Below are 18,409 nucleotides of genomic sequence, written 5' to 3' on the forward strand. Positions count from 1 at the left end.
CGTTAATTTTTTACAGATATGGATGGCTTGGGATTTGTATGTGCATTAAACATTAGCTCTGAGTTGTTTATGTTGGGAAATGTGTCCTCAACAATAGTGCGATCACATGATTTAAATATCATTATTAAATCTCATTTTAAGAATACATGTGGGATGTAATATTTTACAGTCAACTGGTCCACACATATCGGTAATGATTGGCTGACTAGAGTTTGACATTACTGTCGTGCGACGGTGGTGATCAGTTGATCCCCGTAGGTCATACCTATAGGGAAATACTCTTAATTGATTATTTAATTAATCGTATACCGATACGAGTTAATTAAATTGCTTAAAATTGACGGATGATTTTGTGAGTATAATTTACGTATCTTATTGTAAATATGATTAAATGAGATACGGTCTAAGTAATCGAATTATTTTATTACTTAGATGAAATTATTGTTTGAGAAACAATTGAACGGAATGAATAAATTATAATAAATACCAGAATGTTGTAGTTTATAATTCGGGAACACTTTTGGCACAAGTAATTATGAATTACTAGTCGATTTTGTAAATGACATATTTTATGAGTATGTTGATTTTTAATATGATAAAAATACATTGCATTGTTACATGTCATGTAACATGTAACACATAACAAAATTGACAAATGACAAAGTTAATATGGACTACCATTTTATATGGTAACCGAAAATTAGAAGGGCATTCAGGGTTTGTATTGTTTAAATTTATTTTATTCAAAACACAATGATAACCCTAGAGTTGCATGCCTAGCCTCTTGTGAAGAGCAAAAATGAAATGCATTGGGCATATTACCCAATGCATTTTTTCGGCCATCCCACAAGAAAAGAGAGAAGTGCTTTTCTCTTACATAACATTATTCATTCTTTTCACTATATATAATTTTCTAGTGTAAAAAATGCATAATCTCTACAATATGTGATTTTTTTAGAGAAATAAAATCTCACAAAAATACTCCCTCTTGACCGAGATTTTCAAGAGTAAAAATACAATTCATTTTGTGTCAATTTTATAGTAAAACCAATATTATTACTAGATCTAAATAATATTGGTTATTATGAGTTTCCTTGGGTATATGCTTTTGGGAGAGGTTCTAATTTGAACCTTGTTCATCCAATATTTGGAAGTTCAAGAACAAGTGAGTAGGTGAACTCACTTGTGCCCATAAATCCGAAAATCACAATGTAAGATGATGGTTTCTTCTTTATATTGTTTATTAGTTTGCATGCATAAGATCACTTATTAATTTTATGACAAATTAAATTAAAACATATATGAATATGTTATTATATAGATCTACTTTTCCTTCAATTGGTATCAGAGCCTTGGTTGTTTGCATGCAAATCGGTTAAAAGTTTTTCCGAGTTATAAAGATTAACATATAAAACTTGTATAATTTGTGTTATTATGATATATCACAAAATTAATTTTTGCATGTTAAAGTTTCTGATCCTGAAATGTATTTAGGATATTTTGGTTAATTTATGGATTTTATTGTTCATTTTATATAATATTGGCATTAAAATGTGATTTTTATGATAAAAATGTCATTTTTGGACGAAAATTAGCTAAACTTCGAATTTTCCAGTGGTTTTTGGATATGTTTTCACATATATTATTTTTAGATGATCTGTAAATTTTCATAATTTTATGAGTTCTTATGCTCGAAAAATGGATTTTTCATGATAACAATCGGATTTAAGTGATAAATAGGTTAATATGAGATAAATTTTGAATCTGGTCATAGAAATTTAGTATGTTGTCACATGAAATTTTACAAGATGTGTGTAAAATAATAGGATATATTGAAGTCTTTGTGCATGATTTATGGATTTTTGATGAAAAATAGCATAAATAGTGACATTATTAGTGAAAAATTAATAAAACATAATCTATGACTAAGGAAAAACGTCACATGTTGTCTTTTTCAGATCTAAAATTGAAAAGTTGATGAATATAATTTTTCTCATGTTTTTATGATTATTTTGTTAAAAAACCGATAAACCGCAACATTGTTTTTCCGGAAAAATTTCGAAATTTTTAACCTGAGTTTTTTTAACATTGTGAGTGTCATGGTATTTTTCTAGAATGTTCATGATTTTAAATTTCAAATTTTGAATTTATTTGAATTTTTGTGATTTATTTGAAGTTTATAGCATTTTTATTGTAATTTTTGGTCCATTAATGAACAATTTTAGAAATATGAGTTAATTATGGTCAAATAATTAGTGAAGACTAAATTTTGAGTCCTAAGAGGTTAGGGTAATTAACTTATGCATAAATATGAATTTTTGTAATTTTTGTGATTATAAAATGTTGAAATCACGCAAATCCGTAAAAACCGAGTAATATAAGATATTGGCTAGTTAAAGGCGATTTAGCATAAAATTGGGCATGTTCATACATATTATAATGCTGCATTTTCTTTATGATTGTCATAATTTTATTTATGTAATTTTGAATTATGTAATTTTTACTTAGTATGGCCTTAGTTTTTAATTGGTATTACCCGAAATGTATGGGAATATCGATTCGGTTGTAATTTTATTGTGATCTCGTATCACCGTCTTGTAATTTAATAGATTTATTTTATTATAGTTACAAATGTATAATAGGAAATTATGTAATTTTATTCATTTCGGAGTTCCCAAAGACGGATTTCTTCAAGATGGCGATACATAAAGACGGTGTTACCTAGTTATGCGTGCCACAACCGAAGTTCAAGGGACCAATGGAGTTGGTTTCCGAATATGTAATAGTTAATTAGATTTTCTATTTTAGGAAGGCCATACTAGGATTTATTTTTATGCTTTGCATTTTATTTATATGTTGCATGCATCGCTAAATCGCCATAACTAAAACATGCATCATCTTTTAATCGAGTATATCGACCGTGTCAATTATAATTATCGTAGTTCACCGCTTTAGTTCACTTAAAACGTGATAGATAATAAATTGACATGACCTCTCGCTAAAATAAACAATTGAGACTTAGCCTTACCAAATTGTAGAGACCATGAAAACCTATTTCGCGAGGGAGTGCACTCGGCCCTACCGGGGTACAAACATTGTTACGTAGGGGAAGTGGGTGATAAATGTCTATCCACCGAATTCATGTTGATAAGGGATGAATCGGCCCTACCATGTCCAAGTTGATGTGGATTTGGATTCATGGACACATTTATTCAAAATTTGGATTGATCTCAACGGAAGTATTCGTGACCGTAGTCGCATGTGTTCCGGGCTAAAGATAAATGTTAATGTAATTTTATCGACCAAGAGTTCTAAAAGTAGAATCGATTAAAGAGTTAATCCACCGAGTTATATTGATAAGGGATGAATCGGCCCTACCGTGCCCAAGTTAATATGAATTTGGATCTTGGAATCATTTATCATAGTTGGGTAGAGGTCACTATGTAAATGCTATACTTGTTTTTCAAGTATTAATAAAACAATAAATGTTAAGTTTTCCACTATTCCGTTGTTATATTGTTCTATTTCTTTACCACAATTCATATACGATATCATTTCGATTCAAAACTCCATTAAAACATCGTATCTAAAGACAAAATTTGAATTTTCTTCTAAAGACCTTGAATGAACCATTGCTAAGGATCTCTTGTAAAGAGTATAGATTAAAGTTATTCATTATCAAACAGGTTTTTGATTCTTGACTAACACTTCTACTTACAATGGATTATGTTTCATATACTTAATTGAATTAAGTACCTTGAAACGATAAATTGTTTTGGTAATTAGTTTTGTCAGAATTCGTAATTGACCAAAATAAAGCAACCACTTCAATGAAAGTTTTAAGACTAAAACGATTGAATTGAAGAGTAATCTTTATAAGATTCACCTTTGCTTCTCTAAGTAAACACTCATTGAAATGAGTGGGAGCATTCTCTTAAACCGTTAAGATGAGGACGAGGTTAAAGAAGTAAAATTGGAATGGAATTGATACAAGGTTATGTTAAAGGTAAAGTTGTTGAAAATGACGATACTAAACCTATCAATTCCGACCGATAAAGTTTCCATTGTCTTAAATGTTAGACACGAGAAAGGAAACTACCCCAAATTATTGAAGAATCAAAAAGTTAGTTGTGGGACATCTAATGGGACCTTCTTCGTTAAATGTTTATTTGATTAAACATAAATTTTGCTAGTATTACTTCGTCAATATTAGAAACCGGTGGTGGTTTTCATCATTATGTTTGATACATAGGATGATTAGAATATGACGACTAGCAACAATGAAGTCAAGAGATAGAGTCATTGTGTACTAAATCTAGTTTTCGGGTTTGGAGTTGTACTTAATTGTGACTATTAAGTACATAAACTCTAAATAAGAATACAATTTGTTAAAGATACAAAAGAGGTTTCACTTTTGTGACCCTATACACCATGATTTGATGTATGGCTAGCCCATCATCAAGGTGATTATATTCTAAACCAAACTAGAATGATATATCATGAAAATGATGCAAGACTCAAATTGGTAACCTAAGATTAAACCTTAAATTTTGGAATGATGAACGCAAAGAGTTATCGAGTACTCTTGAAACCATTAGATTGTTAATGGTATATGCGTATCTTGTATTCAAAGCAAGATATCTCGTACCTTTTGGTTGAAAAGGAGATCGAGGTTATAAATCATCGATCCAAAATAGGTTGATCATCATCTTTTACCAACGATTTAAGTTGACACTAGTGTGTTCACTTAATAAGGTAAATAGAGAAATCTTTGAAGAAGTTCAAGAGTTCAAGGAATCATGATTTAGTCGTGATGGGATTATCAAAGTGAAGACTTTGATATAAGCCAAAGGAAATGTGATATAGTATCACAAGTTAATCTCTCTTAGCACGCATTATGAAATAATGTGTGGATGGATAAGAAATCAAACGCTATTCGATATGGTTTGGACTTCAATCAAGTTACTTTGAGTTATTTGATCCTTTTGGGGATTTTATCAATTTTTGTCTAAATTATTTTTCCACTAAATCGAATCGTATGAGATATGAAATGGTTAGGGTACCATGGTTGTAAGTTTTCACAAGAAACAAATGCTCATTTTTCCCTTTTCAATTATCACGAGCACGACGGGTTTGCGGCTCATGAAGCTGTCTTTCTAAAATACAAGTTTATTTCTAGAAGACAGAGTGGGAGAAATTATTCAAGAGCCACAGAGAATGTTATGTCGCAAGAAACTGGTCTTTCTTGGCTACATGAGACGTTTTGTGTAGGACATTGTTTCTTCAAAACCTAGGAGGTTAAATTCGTCACTTGTTAAAAATGATGAATTCATGCTACTTTTAAGAAAGTTAAGAGCTTATAACTTACAAAAGAAATTGTTTGATTCAAGTTGATTACTTCTAGAAAGTAATGAACATATGACTTACATAAGAGTGTTTAAGTCACAACTCAATGCAAGGCTTAGAGACATGAAAATCCGAAACAAAAGGGCTTGATTAGTGACAAAGGGTTTTGCACTAATAAAGAGATATTTCAAAGCAAGATTGGTTGCAAAGGGTTTTGCACTAATTGAAATGATTAAGTCTATTTGGATCTTCTTAGGGATTATGTTTCATTATGAGGATATGCATACAGCAAGTGAATCTAAAACCCACTTCTTCAATAGAAGGAATGTATTCAATACATGTCATATAGATTCTTGCAATCCTAAGATAATGTGAAACTTAAGAGAGGATCTTAAGTAGGACATCAATGAGTTGGAATCAACATTTTGATCATGTGATAAAACATTTCTCTATAAGTCGAGAAGTTGTGTTTATACATGGAGTTTAGTGGGAGTTACGGAATTTTTAATTAGTCCGATATGTGGATGACATATTGATCATTGAGAATGATTTAAGACTTTTGGAGTATTATAATACATCTTGAATATCCGGATTTATGAAGAAAAATCCACATGATATTAGCGTCAGTAAGAAGTCTTATGTTGATAAGATTCATGACTAGTTCAATTAAATTGAACATATTTGATTGATTTCATTTTCTTCCGCTGCCGAATCAATTAAAAAGAAATGATGTATAACACTTCATATGCTTTGAGTATGATGAATTGTTTTCAAAATCGAATTGAAGTAATCTTTACCAAGTAAGGCATAAAGATTACCCTTAAGTGCTTGCAGAAGCATTAAGGCTATGATGGAAAGTGTTTATGATGCAATTTTGTGTAAGGGTGTTACACAAGTGACAATTGACAATTGAGATTGCGCATGGTTTCCGACAAAACCATAATCAAAATACATTAGGATGGTTAAGATACCATTGTGGCAATGTTAATTAAGAAGTAGATTTTCTAGAATCGTTCTAGGCAATAAAGAACAATGAGAGATATTTATAACGGAAATTGAGTACACTTGCAATCATGAGATGTGCAAGAAGGATGAGTCACACTTTGTGAAAACAGTGGGAGCTATTCTTAGGCTAGAGGGCCTATGTCTTGATTGGATCTCGACACGTACTCAGAAAGTTTTGAAATGCAAATGTATACATTACAAAGGAAAACGAGTATGTTGTAAGGTTGAGTAAGGTACAAGAAATTGATAAAACCTACTAACCAAAGCCTTCTCAAAGGCTAAACATGATGAGTCATGTCATTTCAATTGAATTGAAATGAACAACTACGTACAAGATCAAATTAGATTATAGAACATGAAATAGTAATCAGGCATTGACTATTTATATGTGATAATCGCATTTGTCGTTCGAGTTTTACTTTAAAACTCTTTTATTATCCTTTGTTACATCCAAACGGGTTGTAGAGACAACGTTGAACCCCGTTAAAGTGAACCCGGATTAACATAGTATTAGCCCATAGTCGCTTGTATGAGGTGACGTCTCGAAGTGACTAGAGTGTGATGCGATTGATGGCAAGTTCAAGTGCCATAGAGTCATGTGAGATGACTAGTCGATCACATAGGCAGACTGTTAGGAACACCTTGTCGGGCCTTATGACCGCTTATAGAGTTCTGGCAATTTATATAGCCTGGTCGTGGCGAGAGCTGCTATAGTATTCTAATGAGTAGATTCTTTTAACTAAAGACTGTTCGTCTAAGATGGCACAGTTTCATATTAACTTTGATTTGTGTTACTACGACCTTCGTAAATGGGGTCAAATGGGCATATTTTGGGTTATGATTGCTGTGGCTAGTCGAAGGGATTAAGTGCGATAGGAATTGTCCACCCCCTTGTCAGGGTTAAAACAATATCTCAGGGCCACTCGAGGAGTAATGAACTGGAAATGCGTGGCCACGCTCGGAAGGTATCTATGATAGATAAATCCGGTCAATCAGTTATTCTCCAGATCGAGGAAACCACTCTCGATATGATCACTTGCAAGTACGACCCGAAAGACACCTTGCATTGAGTGGGAGATAGTAATAGGACAAGAGAATTGGTGACGCACACTTGTCGAGGACAAGTGGGAGATTGTTGGGAAATGTGTCCTCAACAATAGTGCGATCACATGATTTAAATATCATTATTAAATCTCATTTTAAGAATACATGTGGGATGTAATATTTTACAGTCAACTGGTCCACACATATCGCTAATGATTGGCCGACTAGAGTTTGACATTACTGTCGTGCAACGGTGGTGATCAGTTGATCCCCTTAGGTCATACCTATAGGGAAATACTCTTAATTGGTTATTTAATTAATCGTATACCGATACGAGTTAATTAAATTCCTTAAAATTGACGGATGATTTTGTGAGTATAATTTACGTATCTTATTGTAAATATGATTAAATGAGACACGGTCTAAGTAATCGAATTATTTTATTACTTAGATGAAATTATTGTTTACAAAAACAATTGAAATGGAATGAATAAATTATAATAAATACAGAATGTTGTAGTTTATAATTCGGGAACACTTTTGGCACAAGTAATTATGAATTACTAGTCGATTTTGTAAATGACATATTTTATGAGTATGTTGATTTTTAATATGATAAAAATACATTGCATTGTTACATGTCATGTAACATGTAACACATAACAAAATTGACAAATGACAAAGTTAATATGGACTACCATTTTATATGGTAACCGAAAATTAGAAGGGCATTAAGGGTTTGTATTGTTTAAATTTATTTTATTCAAAACACAATGATAACCCTAGAGTTGCATGCCTAGCTTCTTGTGAAGAGCAAAAATGAAATGCATTGGGCATACTACCCAATGCATTTTTTCGGCCATCCCACAAGAAAAGAGAGAAGTGCTTTTCTCTTACATAACATTATTCATTCTTTTCACAATATATAATTTTCTAGTGTAAGAAAATGCATAATCTCTACAATATGTGATTTTTCTAGAGAAATAAAATCTCACAAAAATACTCCCTCTTGACCGAGATTTTCAAGAGTAAAAATACAATTCATTTTGTGTCAATTTTATAGTAAAACCAATATTATTACTAGATCTAAATAATATTGGTTATTATGAGTTTCATTGGGTATATGCTTTTGGGAGAGGTTCTAATTTGAACCTTGTTCATCCAATATTTGGAAGCTCAAGAACAAGTGAGTAGGTGAACTCACTTGTGCCCATAAATCCGAAAATCACAATGTAAGATGATGGTTTCTTCTTTATATTGTTTATTAGTTTGCATGTATAAGATCGCTTATTAATTTTATGACAAATTAAATTAAAACATATATGAATATGTTAGTATATAGATCTACTTTTCCTTCAGTTTATTCACCATTTGTATGTTTGTCTTTTGTTATTGTGTGTTGCTTTGCTTGAGGACAAGCAAAGAGATGGTTTGGTGGAGTTTTATGAGTCATAATTATAAACATATTTATGCCTCCCATTAATTACTTTTGATACGGTTTTCGTGCTAGTTTATATCATTTACATGCCTTTTATGTTAGAATGTCGATACTTACGCTTTTTGATGTTTAATGTAAGAATTATGCATTTGAGGAGAAAAGGAATGAAATGGGCATGGTGGAGTGGGCATGAAGGGATACACGAATCATGGCATGAGAATCCATAAGAATGAAGGAAGAGAAGTTAAGAAGAAAACACGAAGAAAAGAGCTTCTTATTACTAGTGCCTACTTTGAAGAGCCATATCTCAAGTTATACAACATATTTTCAAGTGATTCCGATTGGAGGTGAAAGTTTATCTTCTTAGCTTTCTAACGCCGCAAAAATCGCTTGTTTCTGACAAGTAACGAAGAAATAGCGGCTGTTTGAAATTCAGCACGAGGAGCCGGAATTTGGTACCTCGATCGAGTCCAGCCAGGCTCGATCGAGGCACCAACCTAATCAACTAAATTTCGCAATGTTGAGAGTTGGGGGTTCTTGAACTTTGGTGCCTCGATTGAGTCCACTTAGGCTCGATCGAGGAAGAGGTTCCTTGATCAAGTCCACTTAGGCTCGATCGAGGAACCTTCCAGTTTTATAATTCCCGCAACTTTCCGTAAGTCGGTTATGTATTGCTATAAATACCAAAACTCGTACCCTAGGTTATTTATGCGTTATTTTAGATAGGTTTAGTATAGCTACCTTAGAAAACTCTCTCAAATAATTAGTTTAGTTTAATTATTGTTCTTATTTCCGGATCTAGCTATTTACGGTATTGTTCTTAATCTTTCCTCATTAATTATTAATTCAATTCATGCTATTAATTCTTTGTTCTTATTTATCGTCTTCAATTATGTCTTTCATTCAGATTATTATTGTTATTCTTTCTATTATGAGTAGCTAAATTCTTAATCTATGGTGAAGGGGAATCTAGGTTGTTAGAGAAGGCATTATTATGAATTGATTTTTAAATTGCTCTTGATTGTTGTTTAATTATCGTATTACTTCTAATTAGTTGATTACTGATCAGAATTGATTAATTAGTCTTGCATAAACTAGGATTATCACCGACCGGGTTAAGACTAGTATAGGCCACGATAATTGAATTAGACCGACTTAATGATAGCGATTGCATGTTAAGTTATATCTAAAAAGACATATTAGAATCGACGATCATATGACTTTCAACAGTATAAATTGCTCAATCAATGAATTAAATCTACCCTTCAATGACAACCTAGTGAACCCAAATCCCTAGACTCTTTAATATCATTGTTATTCGTCTTTATTTACTTGCAATTAGTTGATTAGCAAAAAACAATCAAACCCCCAAAATTGGTTACATTAAGACAGAATTAAATATAAACAAACTAGATAAACACCGCCTCCCTGTGGATTCAACCCTGACATACCGCTAGCTATCTTGTTAGTAGTAGTATAGGATTTATTTTGATTAAGGTGATACGACTTTAGCCTTATCATATATAAATTTAAATGACATACATTTATAAAAATATGCATCATTATATATGTATTCAACATGCAAAAATGAATGTGTCAAATCGCCTTACTAGATTATATCATATATCGTTTGGTTTTATGGAAATGCATGACTTTTAACTCATTAAAATCACCAAAATAATACTTAAATTAAATTTAAGACCAAGTTAATTACCCAAACTATCTTAGGACTCAAATATTAGTCTACACTATGATTTGACAATAATCTAACTTCGTTTTACATTATTGCTAATTATAATCTTATTAATCTTAACAATTAAGAAATAATTCCCAATAAATCATAAAATTTTTAAAGAATTTGAAATCGAAATTTTGTATATTCTGGAATATGATAAAGATCCCTGAAATTCAATAAAAATTGCTCACAAAGCATTTTTATTTTATTTCATGAATAAAAAGCATAAAACATAATTTATACAACTTAATTCCACATTGATCACAAAAAATATGAAAATTTTAAAATCAAAATTCTGAACATACTATAATAATTTCTAGATCCTGGAAAAATATAAATCCAACCCAAAAATTTTGAATTTAATTTTATGACTAATAAAGTTGCCTTTAATCGATTTTATCACATAAAAATCAATAAACACACAAAATTAACAAATTTAATTTTTATTTTTCCCATCTGATCTTCTAAATATGTGTGCAACTTTGGAGAAAAATTCCATGCCATAAATTTCGTTTTAGCTAATTTTTAGCTTATATAATCTCGATTTATTCCATTTTAACCATTAAAATCATAAATCATGCAAAATTAATCACATTAACCTCAAATTTTACATACAATAAGTAAAATATGCATGTGAGATCATATTAAAATTTCGTGGCCAGAAACAATATATAACTATTTTTAGTTATTAAATAACCATTTTACTCACTAAAATGTTATTATTATCCAATAAATTATAAAAGTGAGCAATAAAATTCCATAAATCATCTAAAATGGCCTAAATATATTTTAGGACCAAAATATATAACATGCGAAATAATTTCGAGATATTATCTAATAAATCACAAATTTTTAGTTTTATTTAAGTTACTATAACTCGAAAAAACTATAAATCAATTATGCATGCAACATCCTAAGCTCTTGATACCAATTGTTAGGTTCATATACCTATTATTAGACATTTCAAATAGTGAATTATTAACATTTTAATATAGTCATTATGGATCTAGTGCATGCATAACTAAATAAAGAGAATAAGGAGAAAAATGATTTCCTTACAATGAGGAGGGCACGAAAAAGGGCACAAGTAAGGTCTCCTACCTTAACTTGTTCTTGAGCTATATCAGAAAAGGATGATCCTCCTAAACCTCAGGTGTAGAGGTCCTCCAAAGATTGCACCCAAGACTCTTACCCAAACACTAGTATAAATATTAACTAGATATTGTATACTAGTGACCTTAAATTTAATCTAATATTAATCTAATTACTACCATAGTAATCTTGTGATTTTATTAGAATATTATTACAAATCTTAAACATAAAAACCAATTTTTATGAGATAGGAAGAGCGAGTTTTCATAAGAATAAGAATGAAAAGAAAATGAGAACCCTCTCACATTTTGATGGGTGTGACGGTTTGCATGAGCTACGGAAGAACAAATTTTTCTTCTCAAGGTTCCTTTTTGTCTTAACAAGAGGGTTAGGTCTAGGCCTAGAAATAAAATATGTTCTTAGTGTCATGATTGTGTCTTAAGCTTCTTAAACACATTTGTCCACAACACTAATATTCCCTCTCAATTTTTCGGTTCATTTCACATAAAATGGATTCTATTTTATCTTTCACAATTTGTCAATTGTCATATAAAGTGTGACATGTGACATATGACATGTTATTAGACAATGTATGCATATTTAACAAATTAAATATCATTACATAATCAATTAATTACACTTAACAATTTAAGTAGTAATTAACAATTGTATGTATATAAAATGGGTTATTTTGAATTTAGTTAATATAATCTACGACAATTTGTAATTATAGCTAACTAATTATTCTTAACTCCAATGTTTCATAAACATTAATCAATTTAGTAATATAACATTTTAATTACTAAATTGAATTTTATTTAATCATATTACAATAAGATATAAAACTCTCTCTTATAAATAAAATTTGTTCAATTTAAGGAATTAATCTAAATCAATATAAAATTAATTAACTTTACAGTTTGGGAATCGTCCTTAAGATGTGACCTTAAGGGATCAACTGATCACCACCGTCAAACAATAGTAATGTCAAACTCTAGTTAGCCAATCATTACCGATAAATGTTGATCAGTTGACTATATAGTTGAATCATCCCTTATGTATTCTAATTATGAGATTTGATAATGTGATCGCACTATTGTTGAGGACACATCATACTCTAACACTTGCTTAAACGTTATTTCCACTTTCATTTCATTATTATACATAAATTTATATAGTAATTATATCCGCTATTGTTTTTTTATTGCCTATGAATATCGTTGATGAGTAGTAATGGAGATCAAATAAATTCAAATATTATTTAAGCAATGATGTTGGTTTGCTTTAGTATAGAAAGGTTTACATTGTTTTAAATTTGAAGTAAATCTTCTGTAAAACGATTTTACAATATCACTTTGTAAAATCATAAAACAAAAGACCGTAATACCCTTACATGATGGAAAATAGTGATTGGAAGAAGTTAGTTTAGGGGAGAGCTTTTAGGTAAAAAATAACTTGGTTTTATAATAATGCTTATGTAAACGGTTTTACGTGGTATTAATAAAAAAACTCCAAACAATCATTAATTATTTTTCTCATGGTATAACCTATTGCCAGCCTTAAAAAAGATTAAATAAGAAGATATTATTTTTAGGCATGTGCATCGCACGGGTATTAAATCTAGTAAATATATATTAAATATAATAAAACAATCATTTATTATTTAAGTGTTTAAATTTAAAAACACTTAAATAAATTTTAAAATTAATTACTTATAATTTTTCTATTTGAATTAGGAAATAATTACTCATTTTTAATTTTCCTATTAGAATTATAAAAATAAAATTTAAAATTAATTTCATACAATTTTTATATTAGAATTAGGAAATCATTAATCATTTACAATTTTCCTATAAGAATTAGAAAATTATTTTTTTAATATTGGTACACCTATTATTTTAAAATAACTTTTTCCATCTTTTCAATTAGAATTAGAAGATTATTTCTTAATATTCGTATTTATTTATATATATGAAAAATTCGATATACTACAGGAAAAAAACTTAGATATATTCATAATCACCATTTTTATATGGATTATTCAATATGATAATTCACAACATAATATGTCGGACAACTCAAACTCTTTTAAAATACTTAAAATAAAATTAAAAGTTAACACAAAGAATCATATAGAAATAATGTTTAATAAAAATTATCATAAGAATAATATAGAATAGAGTTTAATACTGCAATTAGCTAAACATCATATTTTAAATATTATATCTAATAAATTAATAGTATTCTCAAGTCTATATAATTAATCCGAGTGACTTAATTTTGTTTAGTACTAATTACTTTCGAGAATGCAAATGAATTCCATAGCAAATCTATCATTCTAGAATTTTTGTTAAGCAACCTAATTGCTTCATATGACAAGTTGAAATTGATCATTACACGATCCATTCATTGCGTATTTTAACATTATCAAAGCAATCATGACTATTTTATTCCATCATAATAATTTCATGACCCTCGGTTCAAATTTTGCTATAACTGTTTATTTATCCATATCAATCTATCATCAAAATTTGCATAAATTCCTTGGGATATCCAACCTCTACTACACACGGAGTAATATTCTCCGTATTAAACAACGGTTTTTTTTAGGATGTTTGCTTCAAAGGTACACGATAAGTTAGATTAGAAAAATAAAGTTTGACATTCCTCACGTCCCATCATTTTCTTATCCTTTTAATTTCTATTAGTAATATTTTACTCAAATGTAAAAAAAATGTAAAAAAATTATTGGGACGGAGATAGACCTGGCAAACAAACCAACTAGGTCAGGTTCGGGTTGGGACAATTCAGGTTTTCAAGAATTTGGTTCAAAAGGGGTCGGTCGCGTAAGTGGTAGAGTTAGGGGGCAAGCGGGGGTGAGGGCGGTCATAAATTTCAAAGCTTTAGTTAAAAATTTTCAACTTTTTTCGAGTTACCTTTAAACCATTACCCGTCCCCCCCCCCCCCCCCTTTTGAGATTTTTTGTCCTTGCTGGGGTTAATTCTTGGCTTCGTCCATGGGTCGGGTTACTTCAGGCTCGGATCATATTCGGATAGTTTATTATCACATTATTTTAGGATAGTAGTCAGTTCTAACCATAAACATTCGGGTTGGGTTATTTTAAACATTTTAGAAATTTGATAATTACATTACCTAGAGTATTATTCTAAAAGTTATTATAGACATTTTGATAATTACAAGGAGTATTATTCTAATTCTGCAAAAATTTGGAGTACATAGAATTCTTTAATGTTCGGTTCGTAAGTAAAATTCTACCATTGGTTGATTTATACTCATATCTTGAATGTTTATGTCATCATATAATATAGGTTGGAAAAATTCTATAACCCCCATTTTTTTCTCCTTTTCAGAAGCGAAATCAAATTATTTAAAAGAAATTTAATTATATTTAATGTTTCAACAATATTCATTCGTCACCATTACATTGACCTAATAATAAAAATTAAGCTATTTTAATAATTATTTTATTACTAAATATTACTCAATTTGAAAGTTGTATATCAAGAATTATTTTAATCATGATAATAATTTAAAGTATTAAAATTTATATATTTTTTAATTATTATTTTACATTTCGCATACATTAAAGTATACATAAAGCTTATATAGTTATAGTCAGATTCAACCAAATTTATTTTTGATCCACCGGATCGCTCGATAAGGTTGGGTCTTTACCCTAAATTAACGACTTGCTTTGATTTCGGGTCAATCAAGTCACAAGTCAATATTTACGTGCTTGGAAAATGGGATGGGTTAGGTCAAGTCAAATTTTGACCGATCTTATAATGACTCAGTGAATTATCAATGTTATTAATAAATCGTAAGTTTGAAAATATTGGTGGATTTTAATTAGTAGGAAGTAGAAAAAGAAATTATTGAGTAGAAAGTAAAACAAATAATAAATAAATTATGAGAGTAGAAAAAGAAATTATTGATTTTATAATTGTAATACCAGCCCTTTTAGAGACCCGTTGACCAACGTTGACTGACCTTGGGAGCGGTAATAGTCCTTAGAAGTGCGTACCAAGGTTATCCCGTGGTTTGAGTTAGGGGTGGTACTCGATAGAGTAGAGGCTACTCGATCGAGTAGCTTAGATACTCGATCGAGTAGGTGGGCCACTCGATCGAGTAACGGGTTTTCAGCGAGGGTTTATAATCGTGTTTTGTTAATTCCGCAAATCATTTCTGCCTCATTTCTTCATATCCTTAGGTCGCCTCCTTCCCTTCCCTTCACCATATAACCTCCATGGAAGCCTTCGAAGGTTCTTGTGCCTTAGGAGAGCGTAGCTTGAGTCGGGTAGCGGTCTTTTGCCAGGTTTCCTCTCGTAGGTATGTCGTCATCATCATCCGTATCCTTATCTTTGCAGTTAGGGTTTGCTTGGTAGTGATAGATGGTTGTGTTGTATATATAGGTGTTGCTTGGTTGCTGGATATTGCGTGTGTGGACATGGAATGGTTGCAGTTGCTTAAAGGTAGGTTCGCCTACTCAGTTTCTGTGGATGGTCTAGTGTGTCGGTTGTTGTGTCGTGGTTGTTGTGTTGTAGTTGTGTTTGTGTGGCAGCGTATATGCGGTAGTCGGTTGGTGTATACAGTTTGTTGGTTGTTGTTGTATTGCAGCTGTCTGTGATTGTTTGTCTCTGGTTCTTGAGGTGCGTCCTCGGGTGAGTGGAGTCACTTGCGGGAGTGGCTTCACGCCCTAGTTTCGCCCTCCGTGGAACCCGTCACGCGAGGGGATGTGCACATTAATGGGACAGGGTTATCGCTCAGTATGATGAGCGGGGATTTGGTGGGTACGACTGCGGTCCCCCACTGGCAGGGCTGGTGTAGTGGACAGTCGGTGACGGATATTGATTGGGGTGGGTGTGATTGTATGTGACTGGTTGTGTTTGTAACGTGTTGATAATTGTTGTTAATTCAGGTTGAGTCTTGCCTCGGTTACTGACCTTGGCGGTTGTCTTGTTTGTTTATGTGTCTGCCGTGATCCCTTATGGGGAGCAGTCAATCTTAGCAGGTGTTGATGTTGTTGATAGCTGGAGTCCTGGCGGGGATGAGTCCTCATGAGTTTTGATAGAGATAGTGTGTAGCTGACGAGTTGTATCTTTATTTTGTTAAGTTGGTTGTAATGCTTGTAATATAACTATAATTGTTCTTTTATCGACTTTTGATGATTACTTACCTCGGCCAACCGAGATGGTAACGCCCTTATATGCTAAGGAAGGCCTAGTTAAGGCTCCTCAAAATATGGGGGGTGTTACAAAGTGGTATCAGAGCGACGATTTTGGAACCTGTAACCAATGAACATAATGAACGTAGTGAGTCTAATAAAATGAACCTGGTGTATGTGTGATGGGAGCCCCAGCTGATGCTAGGTTTTGGGTGAGTAGGCGCCTTCATTTCAAAACCTTGGCCCCATTGTACTTAAGCCAGTCACTGGGTATGGGAATGTGGAGTCCGTGTGTATGTATTTAATGTGTATGTTGATTGCGTCGGAACTATCCGTGGTTGAGTCTTTGTTAAATTTGGTATGGGTATGATAGTTGTGTTTGGATTGTGTGTGGTGAAGTTTTGGAAGAATTCGTGAGCTTATGCGATGATTATGAAAAACATAAAGGGTTTTATTTAATATAAATGCGTGAAGAGTGTGGAAGTGTATGCTGTAATATGAAAAGTGATCATGTTGGTGTTTGCTTAAGGTTGTTAGAAATGGTGATCCCATATAAGTTTATAAGTCCTACCATAACTATAATGATGATAGTTAAAGAAATGTTGAGTAATGATGTGAGAAATAGCCAATAGTGATGCGTTTGTGCAATGTTTAATGGATGAAAGTTTCCGCTTACGTGGTGATTAATTTGTGTAGAATGGCTCGTTTATGTTGAACTGGAACATGATAGTAATACAATTGGATGACATGTGGGGATTTATCGTTAATTATATGTTTTCATTAACGTGAGAATAAGCTGATAGCCATGTGTTGAGACGATTTTAGATATGATACAATGACATAGTTGTGTATATGAATGACTTAGTAGCAGGTAAACCATGTAGTGTGTAGTTGTTGTAGTGTAATATGATATGAACCTTGTCTGATGAGACGGTATGATATGTTTGAATAATAATGGTGATATAGAAGTGAGTACGATAACCAGTGATGAATTCCAAACTTAGTTTGGAATCGACACGCGATATTGTTTTTGCAGGAATCTTCAATTAATTTCGTATTTCTGACCGAGTACTCAACCTTACTTGACCGAGTGCGAGTGCTTACTAGACCGAGTAGACCTCACTTGATCTAGTTAGGAAGCTATGACGTCATAATGTAGAAATTTTCTGCAGATACTCGACGAAATATCACCTACTCGATCGAGTAGAGGGCACTCGATCGAGTACCCTAGGCACTCGATCGAGTAGGCTACAGTATAGAGGTTCTTACGTGTTTCATAAAACCCTTGTTTTTCCTCATTCTTCTCATTCTTTCTTCTTTATTCGAACCCTAACCTCCTAAATCTCTCAAAAGCTCTCATATTCTTGTGGTGGTGGTGATTAATTTGGGTTGTTTTTCCTTGTTTAATTGCATCCTTTTACTTTCCATCTAATCAAGGTATGAATTTCTTCCCTATTTACATGTTTTATCACTTTGAACCTATTAGAATGATAGAATAGTTCGAAAATTTCGATTCATATGCACAAAAATTGCTTGTAATTTTTGTAATGTGATTCGTATGCTT

Source organism: Silene latifolia, chromosome Y (assembly GCF_048544455.1).
Source record: "Silene latifolia isolate original U9 population chromosome Y, ASM4854445v1, whole genome shotgun sequence".
Classification (NCBI taxonomy): Eukaryota; Viridiplantae; Streptophyta; class Magnoliopsida; order Caryophyllales; family Caryophyllaceae; genus Silene; species Silene latifolia.